The following is a 19,460-nucleotide window of genomic DNA, read 5'->3' as shown; positions in this document are numbered from 1 at the left end:
AAAATTAAAGAGTACAACGTTTTTTGAACTCTAAAATATAAATTTTAAATTTTAAATAATTTAATATAATATAAAGTTTATATTGATGACAATGTAGTTTATTTGAATTCAACATTTTCTCATCATAACTTAGGAGTAAACTAATTGTAGCATAGTGGTTCAAGATTGTAGCTCATCACAGCTATAGAATAACATGTCCCAACTCATTAAAAATCTATATAGTTTTCAAGCCAGGCTTTTTATTTTTGGTATTACAGTACAAGTAGTGTTTTTTAATAATATGAAAATTTAATGTATTTTTATTTTGTATAAATACTATAAATTTGAGGATTACATTTATGGTTTGTTTTTTTTTTTTTAATTTATAAATTTAAGGGTCAGATCAATATTTTAATACTAAAAAATTTTCACGGATTTAGATTTCTAAATTTTTTATTATTTTTTTATTCAAAATCGACTCTTAATTTTTTATTCTCACCTAAAACTGAATCTTAGTTTTTTATCTCCATCCAAAATCTGACTCTCAATTTTTTACTTCCACTCAAATCTGAGCTTCTAATTTATAGTTTTTAATTTAAAAAAGAAATTATCTCCATATCCATAAAAAAGAGTTAAACCTTAGAGTAGTCCCTGAAATTACACCTGTACTTTATAGTAATCTCTGGATTTAATAGTTATTCATATTTGTCTCTAAAGTTTCACGACGGGACTCAGTCTCGTCCTTCCGGCACATTTCCTCCAGCTGGTGTTACCGGAAAGCTAATCTGACAACTGGGTGACACGCTGGCAACGCTAAAACGACGTAGTATTATTGGTGGCGCGTAAATGCCCTAAAACGATGTTGTTTCACTCCAAAATTACTTTTGAAGAATCCTCCCTCAAACGTTAACGTAACGTATTGTCTCCCCCCTCTTAAAATACAACACAAACAGAGTATTTCCTTCTCCCCTATACTCATCAATGGCGGTGGTGTGAAGACTGTAATTGCAGCGATTACGTTGGAAGACGACTACTCTGGAAGATCGGTTTCGTCATTTGCATCAAACAAAGACTGTACTGAAGGCTGGTTTCTCTGAAAGAGGTAAGGAAAAAAGAAAAATAAATTATGTGAGAATAGGAGTGCTCTATTTTTTGGTATTGTTGTTAGTTTAATATCTTCAGTAGTTAGGAACAATTTTTTGGAGTGTAATGTGTGGGTATGCATGTTTCTGTTTCACAATGTTTGCTAGAGTTTGATCACAACTAGCTTTTTGAGTGGTTAGGCTAATGAAATTGTTGACTGGATAAGGGTTGTTTGTCATGGTGGAAACATGTTTCTTATCTATCAGGGTTTATTGTATTTACTGTTGAAAATATGATTTTATGTTTTAGTTGTGAAGTTTTCAATTTGTTAATGTGGTTGAAGATGATGAGTTTGATCATGAAATTTTATTTCTAAATTTCAGATAGATGATCCTTTGATTACCATCATATTTCACCATGGAGGGTCATTTATCACAGAGTGTGATAGAAGTGTGAATTACAATGGTGGACAGATTTCTGAGTTGCTGAAAATTGACATAGACACACTGGATGTATTTTTTGCCCGAGACTACTACAAGAAGATTGGGTATGACAATGTGACCCACTATTGGTGGCTGGTACCTAATAGGCCATTGCAAACTAGTCTTAGAGCTGTGTCACATGACAAAGAGCTCATGGAGATGTGTTACCTTGCTCAGAAGAACAAGGAAGTTATCCATGTGTACTATGAACATGGAGTCTCTGAACTTGTGTTTAATGAGGAAGCAGAACCAACATCATCCAAAGGCAAGGAGCTAATAGTGCTACAAAATCTTATTCCACATCCATACCCCACCATCAATGTCACAACCAATACAATCTCCACCACATCACCATCAACTCCAATTTCAGAGCCAACTCACACCACTAGCCCCAAAATAGTTCCTACGACATCACCACCAATTCCAATTTCAGACCCAATACACACCACCAGTCCTACTCCAACAACAATTCCCACAACTAAGCCTGCTAGTAAAGGTATTTCAGGACCAAAACATAAGACTCAACCTACTGCAACTTCTGTTAGTAATTCCAAATCACCACAAAAAAGAATGGTAGCATCCACTGCTGCTCCTACTACTAAGCCCACCCCACCACCAAAAATAATGGCACACCCCACAGTTGCTCCTAGTACTAAGCCCAACCCGCCACAAAAAATAATGGCCTAATCCACTGCTGTTCCTAGTATCAATCCTAACCCACCACCAAAATCAACAGCCTAGACCACTTCAAAATCTTTAACTAGGTCCAAATTTAAACTTAAAGAACTCATAAGGTTTGAACTACCAAATAAAGGTCCTCAAAAATTTAAAAATGCAGCATCACATGCAAGGAGACTTTTAACAAGATCGGCTGCAACTGAAACTTTTGGAAAAGCATCTGTTAAGGGAAAGGAACCCCAAGCTATGTTTGTAAGCTTGTTTAGTGAGGAGGAATCCTCAGATAGTCATGATAGTTATGATAGTATAGAGGACGAATCATATAGGCCTGTTGGTGATGAGGTCTCTAGTGAGGAAGAAGAAGTGATTGTGAAGAGAGTAGTTGGAAAGAAGAGCGATGTTAGAAAGAGGACTACAACAGATAAGAAATAAGTTAAAGAAAAGAGAGATGCTATGCTTGAGGATGATGCTCTTGTGTGTGCAGACTTAAGGTCTGAAGATGATGAATTATTTTTTGGACCGATTCCTAAGGATGGTGAAATAGCACCATATTATGATGCTCAAGATGGAGGTTATGATGATTCTGATGGTGGAGAGTCTTGGCACTCTGAAGAAATGAAGACTCCTCCGAACTCTGAGGATGAGTTGGAGGAGGTTGATTCAAATGAGGTGTTTCCTGAGTTTAGGGAAAGATGAAGGTTTGGTGAGCTTAAACTAGAGGTTGAAATGAAATTTAATTCAAAGATGGAATTAAAGGAGATTGTTTATGAGTATTATATCTAGGAGAGAAGGCGGATCTGGTTTGAGAAGAATGACAATGTAAGAATGAGGGCTGTGTGTAAGGGAAAGGACTGTGGCTGGCTTGTATATGCTTCCCGGGACAATGAGGGTAATTGCTAGCAAATCAAGACCTTTTTGGACGATCGCACTTGTCCTAGAGAGACTAAGAATAGGCTAGATAACAGGAAGTGACTAGGTTGCAAACTGGTTAGGAAATTAAGAAAATATCCCAATCTTAAACATTCTGAAGCTGCACAGTACTTTAAGAGCAAGTGTGACTTGGACCTGAACAAGTCTTCACTAACAAGGGTTCTAGGGGATGCTAGGGCCGTAGTGTACGAAGATGCTGCTGCCCAGTATGGTATGGTTAGGAATTATGGGTTGACATTGCTAAAATGTAATCCTGGCTCCACTGTTAATATTGGTGTTAGACCTCATTCCAATCCTGATGAAGATCCAACTTTTGATAGGATGTACATTTGCCTTTATGGGTGTAAAAAAAGGGGTTCAAGACTGGCTAGAGCATTTCTAAAAACACAACATAGTGGTCAAATCTTCTCTGCCATTGGTCAAGACGCAAACAATCACATTTATGTGATTGCTTATGCAATTCTGTCCATCGAAAACACGGAGAATTGGCAATGGTTTCTGGAATTGCTGCATCAAGACTTGGGTGATTACAAACACCATGGTTGGTGTTTTATTTCAGACATGCAAAAGGTATTGTTGTTGTTTATTGATAGATATTTTAATTAACTACTGATTAGTAAATCACTTTACTGTTGTATATTGTTAGATATCTTAATTATTATTGTTTATTATTATATATGTGTGCTGAGTAGTAAATCTGTTTACTGCTATTTAGAACGATTGAGTAGTTGTTGTATAAACTGGATGCTGCTTAGTTGATGGCCACTGTATATGGGTAGTGTCTGTTTACTCTGTCGAGGGGTCAATGTGATGTCACTTACACAACTTTAGGGACCAGTCTGAATTCATTAATACAACTTTAGGGACCTTATTGAGACTCGATTATAAACTTTTCTATTGGATTTTTGGTTATGCAGGGACTTATCCATGCAGTTCAATATGTCTTCCCAAATGTCCATCCCAGATTTTGTATTTGGCATTTATGGAGGAACTTCAACAAACAGTGGAAGGATAATCAGCTTATAGGTTTGTTTTGGGAGTGTGCAAAGGCTACGACTAAAGAAGGGTTCATTGAAGGGATGAAAAATTGGAGAAGCTAAATAAGGATGCATGGACTTATCTCTGCAAATGGCCAAATGACTCATGGAGTAAGGCATTCTTTAGTAGTGCACCTAGAATGGACAGTATTTGCAATAATGCCTGTGAGATTTTCAACTCATGGATCAAAGAACCTAGAGCCAAGCCTATTATCACACTATTGGAGGAGGTCAGGATGTATGCCATGAGATCTATAGCCAAAAACAAGGTGAAGTTGAGGAACAACGTTGGGATCCTACCTCCAATACATCGAAGCAGGTTGAAAAGATAAGAAAAGAATAAAAAAATTGGGTTTCCATGTGGTCTGGTGATGCAGATTATGAAAAATTTGAAGTTCATGGGTGGCCGACCAATATGGCTGTGGATTTGGGCAAGAGATCATGCACATGTGGTTCTTGGCAACTAAGTGGTATGGTCTTTTATGTATATTTTTTTTATTGTTTTATTCATGATTTGCAGTTGGGATTTTGTTTATCTATGGCAGTGAATTTCTGTATAGGGATGCCATATGTGCATGCATGTGCCGCATTGGCCAGGACTGGTAAAAAGTCATATGAAGTCTGTCATCACTGGTTGACCATGGAAGCATACAACAACACCTATGCCTTTCATATAAATCCACTTCCTGGTCAGGCACTGTAGGAGAAATCACCACATAACAGATCTCAGGCACCAAAGTTCAAAAAGAAGCCAGGGCCAATTAAGAAGAAAAGAAGAAAAGATGCTGATGAGAAGCTAAGTAGAGGCAAGAAGCAGAAGACCTCCATAAAAAGAGTTTATAAAAAAGGACATTGTCGCTAATGTGATGAAACAGGTCACACCAAGAGGAATTGTCGTAAGAGGGCTGTTGACGAAAAAGCAACTGTTGTAGCTGCTGCAGCGGCTGCTAATACTGATGCTAATGGAGGTGAGGTCAACAATTCTGCTCCAACTACTACTGTAAATGGTGGTGATGCCCCACTTGTACCCCAGGCTCAGGTCAAGATTCAGCTTGATCTTAGTCAGCCTGTTTTGTCAGAAACTGATGACTCTCAACAGGTTCACATTGTTACTTACCCATATATATATATATATATATATATATATATATATATATATATATATATGTGTGTGTGTGTGTGTGTGTGTGTGTGTGTCTTACTATTTTAAATTTTCTTAGTCACTTCAAATATTTCATGTTTCATACATAGGTGCAACCCCCTTTTGTTTGACCAACCAAACTACTTCCTAAGAGAAAGTTGTCACACCTAAAAAGAACACTCCATCAACAAGCACACCAGCTGCTCCTACCCAACCAACCAGCACCCCACCTGCAAGCACTCCATCTGTAAGCACTCTACCAGCAAGCACTCCATCTGCAAGCACTCTACCATCAAGAACTCAACCAGCAAATATAATGAGATTTGTGCTTAATCCTGGATTTAAGCCACTCAGAACCAAGAATTAATGACTTAGATTATTATCTTTAGGGACATATGGTGTTTTTGTTTGTCTGTTTTGGTGAAGTAATTTATTTTGTATACTTTCTTAATTAGGATCCCAGTGTGGAGGATTTTAGTGTTGGAAACTAATGAGACTTATGTTTTGGCAACTCTGATATACTTGGGAATCTATTGTTCTGGATTTATAATGCCTTATTTTGGATATATTTTTTACATTATGAAATATTAATTACGACTTTTTTGAATTGATTTGTCGGATTTTTAGTTTTATTTTGTCCTCTTATATGCAATTAAGATGCATTCCAAACACTGCATGTCCATTTCCATTTTATTTACAAGAATTATATTTTGGATGAATATATTAGTAGTTCATATTGTTTCTCCAATTTTCAAAATATGCAAGCACAATAGTGTCAAACACTTTAATTTACATTTCTTTCAAACAAAATGACAAGTACAACTACAAAAAAAACATATGCTTGTCATTTGTTTTTTGCCAGATACAATTGGCCAAATTGCCTATCTAACTTTAAGGAAAAAACAGCTACTGTAATCAACAACATAAATACAAACACCAAAACTCCACCTACTTTTAGAATCCTAACTTCAGACTCTAATCTTCCAAGTTTTCAAGCAATCTTCATCTTCCATTCTTCATTGTCAATTGAAAGGCTTGTTCTACCATCACATGTTATCACATCCTCTTCAAGAATTTTATCTACCCGCAGAAACAACCCACACTACCTCTTACCTATAGTTTGCACCCAAGAAAGTGAATCAACCAAGTTTATATCCAGAATTACAGCAAACAACAACAACCACTTACATTGTAGTTTGGGCAACCTGCGAATGGTCTCCCTGGATTAGAATCCGTCGCTGACTATCGCAACACTGGTCTCGACCCGCACCCACACCACTCTGGTAAACGCGAATCATGTTATTGTTCATTCTCCTCATAATGCTTCCAAACGATCGTGGGTTGTTGGAGCTCCCAGCTGCGTTGCTCACGCTAGCCATTATCGTTTGCCTATGAAGATTCTAAAGAAAATCCAAGGGGAGAGACCAGAAGAGAAGAGAAAGGGCACTGGAGATTGATTCTCAACATTTGGGAATTAGGGCTTTTAACTTCAAATTAGGGACCAAATTGACTCACAAAGTTTATTTATCCATGTCAGCTAGCCGTTAGCGTTGCCAGCATGTCACCCAGTTGTCCAAATCAGCTTTCCGGTAACGCCAGCTGGAGAAAATGTGCCGGAAGGATGAGACTGAGTCCCGGCGTGCAACTTCAGGGACAAATATGGGTAACTATTAAATTCAGGGACTACTATGAAGCACGGATGTAACTTCAGGGACCACTCTGAGGCTTAACTCATAAAAAACACACAAACTTTCCATAACTATGTATAACACAATCTTCCAATGTATTACCAAAAAATTTAGCCTCCAAGCCACTGGTTGTTACATGGATGGCACACCATATAATAAGAGTCACAAAGTATTTAAAAAAAAGTAAAGTATTGTTTTTGTCATTAACGTTTGAGTAAGTTCTATTTGTATCTCTAACGTTTAAATCGTCCTATTTGTATCCCTAACGTTTGTAAAAGCGATCAATATTATCCTACCGCCAATTACACATCATGAGCTTTAGTTTGAGTTATGAAAATCTCTTCTTGAAGTTAGAATACAAATGTCTGGAAAATAACTAAGGTTGCGAGAACCGGACCAGTCAATAAACCGGTGAGGTCACTGGTTTAATGGTTCACTGGTTCGACCGGAATTTGACTGGGATTCGACCGGTTTAATTAAATATTAAATAAAATTATTAAAAAATATATATATAATTTTAAATATATAAATTCAATCATTTTTAACTTGATAAAATTTAAAATTTCACATAATAAATTATCCATAATTTAATATTAGAAGTTCACAAACAACTTCAAACATCAAAGTTCATAACTAAAAATAACAAAAACGCACATAATAACAAACACATAATATTCTATAATTTGTCCAGAAATTTTGCAAGATGATATTTCATTCTATATATCCCCTCCATTGTAAGTATTTAAGCAAAACATACATGTATATTGAACCTTATTATTTTTGTCATACTTCATTATAAAATATTGCCAAACTGAATCAAATTCACCTCTAGAAGAACCAGTTTGAGAATCTTGAAAAGCATTGGCTGTGGATTATTTTGTGATTGTTCTTGTAACATACAACACAAACAAAATTATGAACAGAATTACAAATAAATCAATAATCTCACCAAACAATTACTAAATCAGCAAACAATAACCTCAGCAACCAAAATCATGAATAAATAACAAAAAACAATAACATCAGCAAACAATAGCCTCAGCAACCAAAAGCCTCAGCAACCAAAATCATGAATAAATAACAAAAAAGTGAAAAACAATAACCTCAGCAAACAATAGCCTCAGCAACAAAATCATGAATAAATAACAAATAAATTAGAAATAACAAATAACAAATAAATCAAAATAACCTCAAAAAATCAAAATAAATCAAAATCATGAATCCAGCAAACAAATAAATCAGAAAATCATGAATAGAAAATCAGAAATAACAAAAAAATCTATTCCAGCAAACAATAACCTCATAAATAAGTCAATAACAGAGTATTACTTACCGGCGGCGAGGAGGAAGGCGAGCAACGACGATGACAGAGAAGGCAACACCGGTGAACACAGAGAAGGGGAGCTCGGCGATGATAAGGACACGGTGGGGGTTGCGGTGGTCAAACCCGTCGCTGCGGGACACGGTGGCTGCGAGATGAAGTGGCGGCGGGCTGCAGTGGCTGCTCGATTGGTGGCTTGATTGGCTTTTATGGTTCTCAGAACTCAGAAGAGATGAGAGACGAGTTTGTGAAGAATGAAGAAGATTTAGGATTCAGTAATCAGTACTGCGTTTAGCCGTTTAGCCTTTCCTCTTTTCTTTTTTTTTATTAAAAATGGCAAAATGACGCTGTTTAGAGGCTTTTTTTCTTAACCGGAAACCCTCCAAAAAATCGGACGGTTCTGCCGGTTCACTGGTTTTTCCACCGATTTTTTGTCAGACAATTTATAGGCTTTTTCGGACCGACTAGGTGACCGGTTTTTGGTTAATCCGGTTGAATTTACCGGTCCGGTTCGATTTTCAGAACTATGGAAATAACCGATGATCTACTCCGAAAAATAGCTCATCAAAAGTTGAAACTAATCCTTGCAACATTTACATAATTGACTTTTCTAGGGACACAATTGAACCTAAACACAAATAGTCGGTACAATATTAAAATCGAACACATTCAAGTGAGACCTAATTGAGAATGAATACATTTTAAGTAAGAATAATTGAAAAATACAATATGTTTTGTTAGTATAATTGACGGCAGATAACATTGAATCATTTTTATAAATGTTAGGGATACAAATAGGACAATTTAAACGTTAGGGACACAAATAGGACTTATCCCAAACGTTGATGACAAAAATAATATTTTATGTGGCTAATTTTTTTGGTAATGGATTAAAGAGGTGTGTTTTGCATAATTATAGAGAATTGGTGTATTTCTTTTAAATATAGATATTTTTTTAAATTAGAAATTATAAATTGGAGGCTTAAATTTGAATAGGATAGAAAACTGAGCGTCAGATTTTAGATAGAGTAGAAAAATGAGAGTCGATTTTGGGTAGGAGTAGAAAACTGAAGATGAATTTTGGGTAAAAAATAAAAATAAAAAAATAAAAAAAATCTAAATTGGAGAGTCCGATTTGTATATTCTAAAATATTTTTAATATTAAAGTACAAATCTAAAAGTCAGATTTGTAATTTTTTTTAAAAAATAAAAATTTCTCATATTTGTGGTATCCAATAAAAAAAATATATTAACTATCTATAATTCTATATTATTAGAAAATATCAGCTACACTCCAACACAAAAATAAATAAATAAATAAAAAGTGCACTTTATGTGAGAAGTTTCATGTTGCCATAAGTTGTTTATCGTAAGGCCAAATGTTATAGGAATAATAACTTGGTCATGACAATGCAAGAAGCACCACTTTGATAGGCAAACAAAATCTCTTTAACCAGTTCTCTAAATAACAACAATCTCCTCAATACGTCATCTTAGCTCTACACACCCCCTAAACTACAATACCTAACTCCCCACTTTTCCACCATCAACATCCTAACTTTGGACATCTCTAACTTCAAAGTTCAAACCACATTTATAATAATTGGAGTTAATAGTTAAATTAGTCTTTATCAGATTATTCATTCTTTAAATTTGTATTTAAAAAAGTTTATCAATTAAATTAATCATTTTCGTCTTTCGGTCACTCAATCAATAATTTTTGTCAATGATTAATAACATAAAATATTAACTCAGATTATACATGACATCTAAAATATTTAATTAAACACTGAATAAATATATTTATAAAAATTTATTAATTTAGTATCATTAAGTTATATTAGGATTATGGTTTATAGAATTGAAAAAATTGATTAAATTAATAGATTTTTATAAACATATTTATTTAGCGTCCAATTAGACATATTATATGTCATGTATATTATCAGTTAACGTTTTATATTATCAATCATGAACAAAAATTATTAATTAAGTGATAAAAGGACAAAAATAATTAATTTATAATATCTAAAAGGCTAATTTAATTGATAAAAATTTTTAAAACCGAATTTGGAGAACTAACTAATCTTTTAGAAACTAATTCAACGATTAACTCATAATAATTGATACTCAAGCTTTATTCATTTCATGAAATCAGTGTCACCTCTCTAATAACTAAGATTAATGGAATTATCAATGTTCTGAAAACCGGTTCGGACCGGCCGGTCGAACCGGTTGAACCGTGAACCGCCCATAAAAACGAATCGGTTAAACAGCAAAACCGCAAAATTCAAAAACCGGAATTAAACCGGTAAACCGGCCGGTAACCGGTCGGTCGAACCGAACCGTGATCCGGCCGGTTTTTTGGCTGGCCCCCAAAAAGTTGTCGTTTTAGGCCTTCTGGAGCCCTAAATCCCTAATTCGATCCTCCCCCTTCTCTTCGAGCTTCAGAAACTGAGAACTGCAACTGAGAGTGAAAACTGGGATCTGGGAACGCGACTCTCACACGATCGTCCTCGTCCCTCACCTCCGTCTAGCCACCGCGTCGTGTCGCCGCCATTGTTCATTTGAACATCCACGCAATCGTGCAGCAACGGTCGTCATTCGCCAAGCCACCTCCGTCGCGCAACAATCGTTCCTTCGAACAACCACCTCCACCGCGAAGCAGCCATCGTCCATTCGAAGGTACTCCACCACTGCTTGGTCACTTGGCGTCGCTGTCTCCTACTCTCCCTATTGCATGTTCTGTTGAAGCCTTGAAGGCGCCTTCGAGCTTCCATAGTTCCAGGTAATTTTTTTAAAATCTATTTTCAGTTTAGCATGTCTCTGTCTCCCTGAAGAGTTTGGTTGAGTAGTTGTTTAATTTTGTGAAGCTCTGTGAAGTGTGAACTGAAGTCACTGCAGTGTGACATCATGAACTCTGAAACTGTGAACTCTGTCTTCCTATTTAATTTTTCTGTGAACTGTGAAGTGTGAAACTGTGTAGTGTGAAACCGTTCCTGCTAAACTGAACTGTGAACTTTGGTTAATAATTGTTGTTTACTGATTACTGAACTGGACTGATTCCATAGTTCCTGCTTACTGATTACTGAACTGATTCCATAGTTCCTGCTTTGTGTACTGAACTCGATTTTGTTGTTTGTTACTTTGTGCATGCAATTATCCACATGAGAACATAACATTCAAGATAGATGAGAGTAGCAGCAACCCTAATTACTTGGCATTTGTGCTTTGGTATCAACAGGGAATTAGAGACATAACTGCTGTCCAGCTTTGTGAGGTATACTATATATATACACATTCTCCTACTTCTAAATTATTCTGCTGAATCAAGCAATTATCGTCAAGAGTAGTTGAAATTTGAGTCTTCAACATCTTACACTAATGCTACTATCCTATGTAATGAAATAGTGGTTATTGTTGTGACTCGAAAAATTATTTTTCATCATATATATTGCATTGGAATCACTAAATAGACACCCTCACAAAAACCATTACTGGAAACTCTTTATTGTGTTATATATATGTATGTAAGAATTAAGTTCCTAGTATATAACTAATATGTATAAAACATTATTGAACAATTAGTCAGTAATATTTAAAAATGTTGGTTAAAAATATTGTATTAGACTATTAAACTAAAGGTGTTAAACTGTTGACCAAAAGTGTTAGCTAATATGAATTAAAATTGTTGATTCCTAGACTTTTTTCATTGTGGATGGTACTAGCAGCTAGTATTATTGTCTGCATATGTTGTAAACTTGTAATATGAAATGAAATTTTGGCAAGAGACAACTTCTTTGGATGTTTGGTGCCATTGATTTATATGGCTCTGTTTGGTGATGTCCGTTTTAGATGCATGAACAGGAACCTTGGATGGTATTTTTCCACAGAATGTATTTATATTTTTTTATTTTATTATAAAACGGTTTTTCGGTTCAACCACGGTCGAACCGGTTGAACCTATAAACCAATAAACCAGTAGCTAGAGCGGTTCGATGACCGGTTCGGTTTTCAGAACCTTGGGAATTATACATACCTTTCTTAAATACTTCGGATTATTAGATTAAGAAGATGACTATAATGTTAGTTTTAACTTAACCAATGTCATTTTCAGATTCAGTGCCTTAGCTTGCATGCAGTGCTTTATGTTAGATGCAATTATATAAAAGGTTAGGCTAGGTAACCAATGGCTTTTTTGAATAATATAAATAATGGGTCTTAAAATTGGTCTAATTTAAATAAAATATACTACATTTTAAATTACTCACTTAAATTTTAATATTAGAATAATCATTTGCACACTTAGTAAATTGAACATCCGAACACCTAGTGAATTGAACATCCGATATATCTATTATTCACATTATTTAATATTTTTATTGTCTACCTATACTTTTCTTTATATAAATTATACACTTTTATAAATATAATTATAATTTTTACTCAAATGATAAACGCTTGATTTAACAACAAATATGACAAAAATTAGAGAGAAACCACCCACAAATAGAGGATTCTAGGAAAGGATTTGAACTCCCAAAAGAAGTCATCAACATGTCCACATCTGGAAAGTATACGAATTATAGAGTTAAGATGTAACAATTTAAATGTGCAAAATTATTGCCACACCAAATGCTTCCAAATCAGTGAATCACGAACGCGTAACCACCCGTGATTTTATGATAATAATAATAATAGTAGAATAACCTAAAATAAACCATTTTTTAACTCATGAATATAGAAAAACTTTTAAGTGTATTCAGTCATTTTTAATCGTTGATTTTAATTATAAAAATTATATATAATATATAATTAAGATCAACAATTTAAATTTTTTAAAATACCGAAATAGTATACTTAAAAACTTTCCATAAATATAAACCTTAGTTTGGGTTTAATAATTGTCAAGAAGGACAATTTTAATATGTTAATTGATAATTACTTGTATTACACTCAAAGGAGTAAACCTTAAAATGGTCAACCCAACTAAAAAACAAAATGGATGTTTATTTTTCTGTTGGCATTTGGTTGTGAAGACTGAAGATAGAACGAATGTTTGAATAAACTGAATTATGTCCCTATCGACTATCCAGCACTATATATATATACCCAGTAAAAGGAGTAGCACATATAATTTGTGAGAGTAAAAAGTAGAGATGTGGAGTAGGTAGGGATAAATTTTGGTACTTATTTCATCCCAATTTATTATCCGTCACACTTTGTTTTCACTTCTATAATTCTATTTGTGGTATTGAAAAGTTCTACTATAAAGTCTAACCTACTCTGGCTCGGTATTTGACAAATACTATTTGTTTCCTAACTCGCCTTTTTATAGGATAGAGAAATATTTATTGTTTTTTACTATTATCTAATCATTAATTTAAATTTTTTTTAGTTTAATTTTTTTATCTAATAATTTAGTAATATATTTTATTCTATATTTTTAATTATCAATGATCAAAAACAATAAAATTTAAATTTTTAATATATTTTTTATTATTTTAGTTTAATTTAATAAAATTTAATAAAAAATACTAAAAAATCACCAATTTTTATTATTTTTTGCAATAATTAGCTATAATGTTAAGAAGTGTAAGCTAAAAATGCATTATTGGATACTAGACAAAAGGTATTGGACTAATAACTAAAAATATTAACAAAAAATAATAAATTCTAATTTTTAAATTTTTTTCAATCTAATATGTAACATTAAAATATTTATATTTATAAATAACAAATTGTGTGTCTAATTAAAATATAAGAAATGTTAGAGGATAATCAAATTTTATTATTTTTTTATTTTAAACTATTAATTTAATTCCTTTAGTTTAGTAGCTCAACACTTAGGTAGCGTTTGTTTTGAGGTACTAAGACAGAGACTGAGAGAGTGAGACTCAATATTGTGTTTGTTAGTTTAGAGACTGGTACTAAAATTTCTGTCTCTATCTCTAAAATTTCAGTATTTCAGTATCTCCAAAAAGTAGGGACACAGGGGGCTGAAATTTTTAGAGATGGAGACTGAAACTTTAATAACATTTTATATCTAAAATACTTTCATTTCAATTAATTAATTCCAATTTTACCTTTTGTGCAAATTAAATTAGAGTTTCATTCTTGTTTCAATTCCTGTCTCCCATTTTGCACCAAATAGAATACTGAAATTTATTTCAATCCCTGTCTCTCAGTCTCAGTCTTTCCGTCTTTGTCTCTCCACCAAACGCTACCTTAGGGATGGCAAACAGGCACGCCGGCCCTGCCAACCGCCTATTAAGGCTGTCATAAATTTCTACCCTGTCCTCGCTTAAGAACAGATTATATATTTTTAAAAAATACTAAAATCTTTATAATTCTAAATATCTAATAAACATAGGGGATTAAGTATGATTTTGGTCCTTAAAGCATAAGTCAAAATTTTTTTTTGTCCCAACTTTTTTTTTGCATATAAAAACCCGAATAATTTATACATTTTTTGAGAGAATCGCAGAAGAACCCAAACTTGTTTTTGGACACTAAGAACCCAAACATGTTTTTTGGTGAAAGAACACAAACATTTTTATTTTTTGGACTTTAGCCAAAGGCTACGCCAGAGTCCAGAGATACTCATTTACCAAAAACAAAAACGGCCAGAGACACTCCTTATTTAATTTCCATTTTCCTATCCACTACATACTTGAAAAGGCAGTGAAAATAAATGATCATTGTATTTTTCTTCGTATAATTACCAATGATTGTGTTAAAATATCTGATAGGAAATGAGACAATTTGACCTTAAATCTAGGATCTTGTACTGTACGAAGGATTATAATATTCATTAAAAGTAATAAAGTGCATACTCTTTGCCTGGTAAATGTAAATATCAGAAAATGACGTTTCTGTTCTTTTGTTTTTGTTTTTTAATGTACTGAGATTGGAAATTAATTGTTTATAGTATACTTCAATTTTAGGTTTGATTGGATAATATAAGAAAATATTATATGCTAAGAGAAAACATAAAAATTTATTTAATAACAATATATATAATTGTTTTAATTTGTTTATGAATATCTACCATCAACAGTAATAGTCAAACCTAAAGACTTGTGTGAGTTCCATTTCCTTCTTAAGAATTGAGGCACATAAGACAATATAAACTGTGAAATTATCTACTCATAGTGAAGATATATTATTTATTATTTGAAGATCCCATACTGTATATACAGATTGATCTCTGCTGGTTATTATTGCATTATTGCATGCAATAATATATAACTATATAATAATAGACATTCATGCATTGACTGGAAAAAGGTTAAAAAAGGTCTCAAGATATTTATCTTGAATTGCCATCGGATATGGCATCGCCTTCAACGAGTATGACAATTTCAGAACCATTTCATCTTTTGGTAGGTAAAATGTAGTAATAATTTTTTTTTTAATTTATTTATATAACTATTAACAATACATTAATCTTCAAAATGCTTATTTGATAAAAGCATTTTAAAAAAGTAGGTCATTTTTTATAGGGCACCTATGAAATCAGCTGGCCCAATTCACAAGTGTCACACAAAATTTAGTCTATAAAGCTGCGTTTGTTTACAAAAACAAGACACTGAAATAGAGACAAAGAGACACAAAATTGTATTTTACAGAAGATATATGGACAGAGATAATATGTCCAAAGATACTGAATTAGTGTATTTTGTGTTTATCATGATAGGAAAGACACGGAAACGGGACACAACTTATTTTTCATTTTTTTTTTTATTATTCATGTTAATTTTTTATAATTATATTTTTTATTATTATATCTTTCATCTCAAATTTTTTGAATGAAAAAAATAAGAATAAATTGAATTTTCATAATTTATTCTAGTTTATCACTAAACAGAATATAAGAAAACAAAATTTTGTGTCTCTATTCTTTATATCTTGTCCTGTCCTGTTCTCAGAAACAAACGCAGTCTAAATAACGTTCTTTCAAATGATATCGGTATAAAATCAACTATATTAAATATATATTAAAATTAAACTTTAATCCTATTTTTATACAAAAAAAAATATTAAAATTTAATTATTAAATTAATTATTTGTATTAAATATATATTTAAAATAAATAATTAATCTTAATAATTTTATATATAAATTCATAATAACTAATTTAATGATTATTTTTTGTACAAATAATATTTTTGGCCTGAAATATATTTTGCGAGTTTTCTATGTGAAGTGGTAGAAGTTTACTATCGAAAAGTTTTGACTAGATTAACATTTTAGAAATTAATATATTTTTAATATCTATTTATATAAGATTTATTTCTATGTAATAGGACATATTAATTATAAGAGAAATGTTAGAGTGTGATCAAAATTTATTATTTTTTATTATTAGTTAGTTATTAATATTTAAAGTATAAATTAAAAATATGTTATTGAATTTTTAAATTTAAGAAATTAAATTGAGAACTAAAAGTAATGATAAAAAATAATATATTTCGATGGTGATTGAGAATTTCTTCCAATTCCAATAGAACAGTAACAATATGAAAAAATAACAGTATAGTGATAAGTCCTAGCATAACAAAGGTCTTACAAAAAATATAAAAAAAAAATAGATATTAGAACATCTAATTCACTCGAAATATTTTAACCTAAAAACATGCTAATAATAAAAGTTATTTAATAATATGATATTTAATTTAATTTTCACAATCATATATATAATTCAATACTTTCTTTTTACGTCTAAGTAATATTTTACAGGTTTAATTTTAATATACTTATAATATAAATAATTTAAACAGTTATCTAATTAGATTTATACGTTTAGATATTTTTAAGTGGTGAATTTAAAAATTAGATGATTGTGTGAAAAAAAATTATATTATCAAAAATAAAAATTACATTTTATAAATATATATAATACAAAATAATTAATTGTTAGTATGTATTAAACATTTTTTTCTCGAACTGGTATAAAGCACTAAGAACAACTCTAACGGGTAAGTCTTTAACTCATTTTTTTTTTTTTTTGACATGATGAACCTCTAATTGTTGGAGAAGAGACAAGTTGAGTTCTTCACATAATTTGAGGAGAAGGAGTTCCTCCTCAAAAAAAATTGTGGTATTTAATGGTAATTTGTCATGTGATAAATTATCTTTAAAATAAATAGTTATATTAAATTATAATTACTTAAATAATTATATTAAATTGTTATTAAATATGATGTATATTATTATATTAAATTATAATTAAATTTGTTTTAAAAAAAATAAATTTAATTTTTACAAATTTTAAAAATAATTTTTAGTTGAACTGTTTATTTTTATTTATAAAATTTAAAAATACTAACTACGTTACAAAATTACCTATTGCAAAATTAGTCGTTAAAAATTAACTATTACGATGTTATCGCTATTATTGATAAATTAATATTTTATTCTTCTATATATGCTATTTATATACACTTCTATTCTCACACTTTCTTTTATTCTTCTTCTTCTTCTTTCAAGTTTATGAAATTAAAGTTCTACTAATATTATTTTTTGTTCGAGAAAATGGATTCAAACCAACTCAACTCTTTTTTCAATTACTTCCAAAATTTTTCTCAAACTCCAAATATCCAATAGTCTCAAACTTCAAACTCTCAGATTCAAAATCAAAATTTCACACTACCAAATACATTTTAAAATCCAAATCTGCAAAATGTTCCTGATTTCAATTTTCAAGATCCTTATAATAATCAATATCCTATATTTCAACTACATAATCAAAATTTGGAAACACCAAAATGTTACTCCAACATCCTTACCGTTTCCAACTCAATTCAGTGCATTGAGACCTGACTCATCTGGTATTGGTAGCTCTTCTAATCCATTCCTTCAAACTCCGATACAATCTAATTCAAATTCGCAACATTCAGATTTTACCAACCCTCGTGGATAGATGCTATCGACCTCAATGATGATGACATTGAAAATCGTAGGCAAGATAATATTCAACACTGGCATTGAGAAGATGATGAGATATTGATCAGTGCATGGTTGAATGTTTCAACTGATCCTATAGTTAGTACCGACTAAAAGGACGAAACATTTTGGAGTCGAATTCATAGCTATTGTATACAATTCAACGCCGACATGAAAAGGGGGGCAATTGCATGTAAGAAACGATGGTATAAGATCAACAAGGCAGTTGCACAATTTGCTGGTTGTAACGATCAAGCTAGTCAAAACATAAGGAGTGGTTCGAACGTTGATGATATAGGAGTTCGCCTATAAACTTTATTCCACAAATTATGGTAAAAATTTACTTTTGAAAGGCATTGGAATATGTTTCGTTTGGAGAAAAATGGAGAAACAACTACCTACACAGAGTGGAGGCTCAAAGAGAACTAAGATTAGTGCAACTGGAGCATACTTATCATCATTAAATCCAGAAATACAGTTGGCTGACGAAACTGGTGTGGACTCTCCCGTTCGCCCACAAGGATCAAAGAAGAGCAAGAGAAAAAGTAAGGAAAAAGCACAAATGTCTGAAGATCTTAGTAAAAAGAAATCTGTTAAGAAACTATCTCTCATTGAAGATATTAAGAATATTAGAGAAAAGGAACTAATGGATAGGGAAAAATAAAGAGAAGAGGAGAGGGAACATAAAGCAAAGATTATGGCAATCAAAGAAAAGGAGTTATAAATTCAAGCGGCGATGAAAGAACAAGAATTACAAACTTAGAGATATATTAAAGAAATGAAAATAAATACAAAGGAAAGGGATGGCTAAGAAAAGGAAAAGAGAAATGGATATACAAATACTTAATGCTAACACATCTACAATGAGTGAAAAACGACGAGCTATTCATGAGATTGCATGTGAGAAAATAATCAATAAGTGGTTTATTTAATGGTTCATTATATTCGTAGAGTTAAGTAGTATGTTTTATTTTTATTGTGTATTGTCTTATGTGATGTAGTCTATTTTATTTATTTGTGATGTAACTTTTCAAATTAGTCAATATTATTGTGTCATTATTGTTTATGAAAGTGACTATTGCAAAGCTAGCTGTTTTAAACTTAGACAAGAAAAAACTAGCCGTAAAGTAGTCGTTGCAAAACTAGCAGTTGAGAAGTAGCCACTTATTGCGG

The sequence above is a fragment of the Arachis ipaensis genome, chromosome B10 (assembly GCF_059453495.1).
Source record: "Arachis ipaensis isolate K30076 ecotype BB chromosome B10, ASM5945349v1, whole genome shotgun sequence".
In the NCBI taxonomy this organism is placed as follows: Eukaryota; Viridiplantae; Streptophyta; class Magnoliopsida; order Fabales; family Fabaceae; genus Arachis; species Arachis ipaensis.
This window is presented reverse-complemented; position numbering follows the sequence as displayed.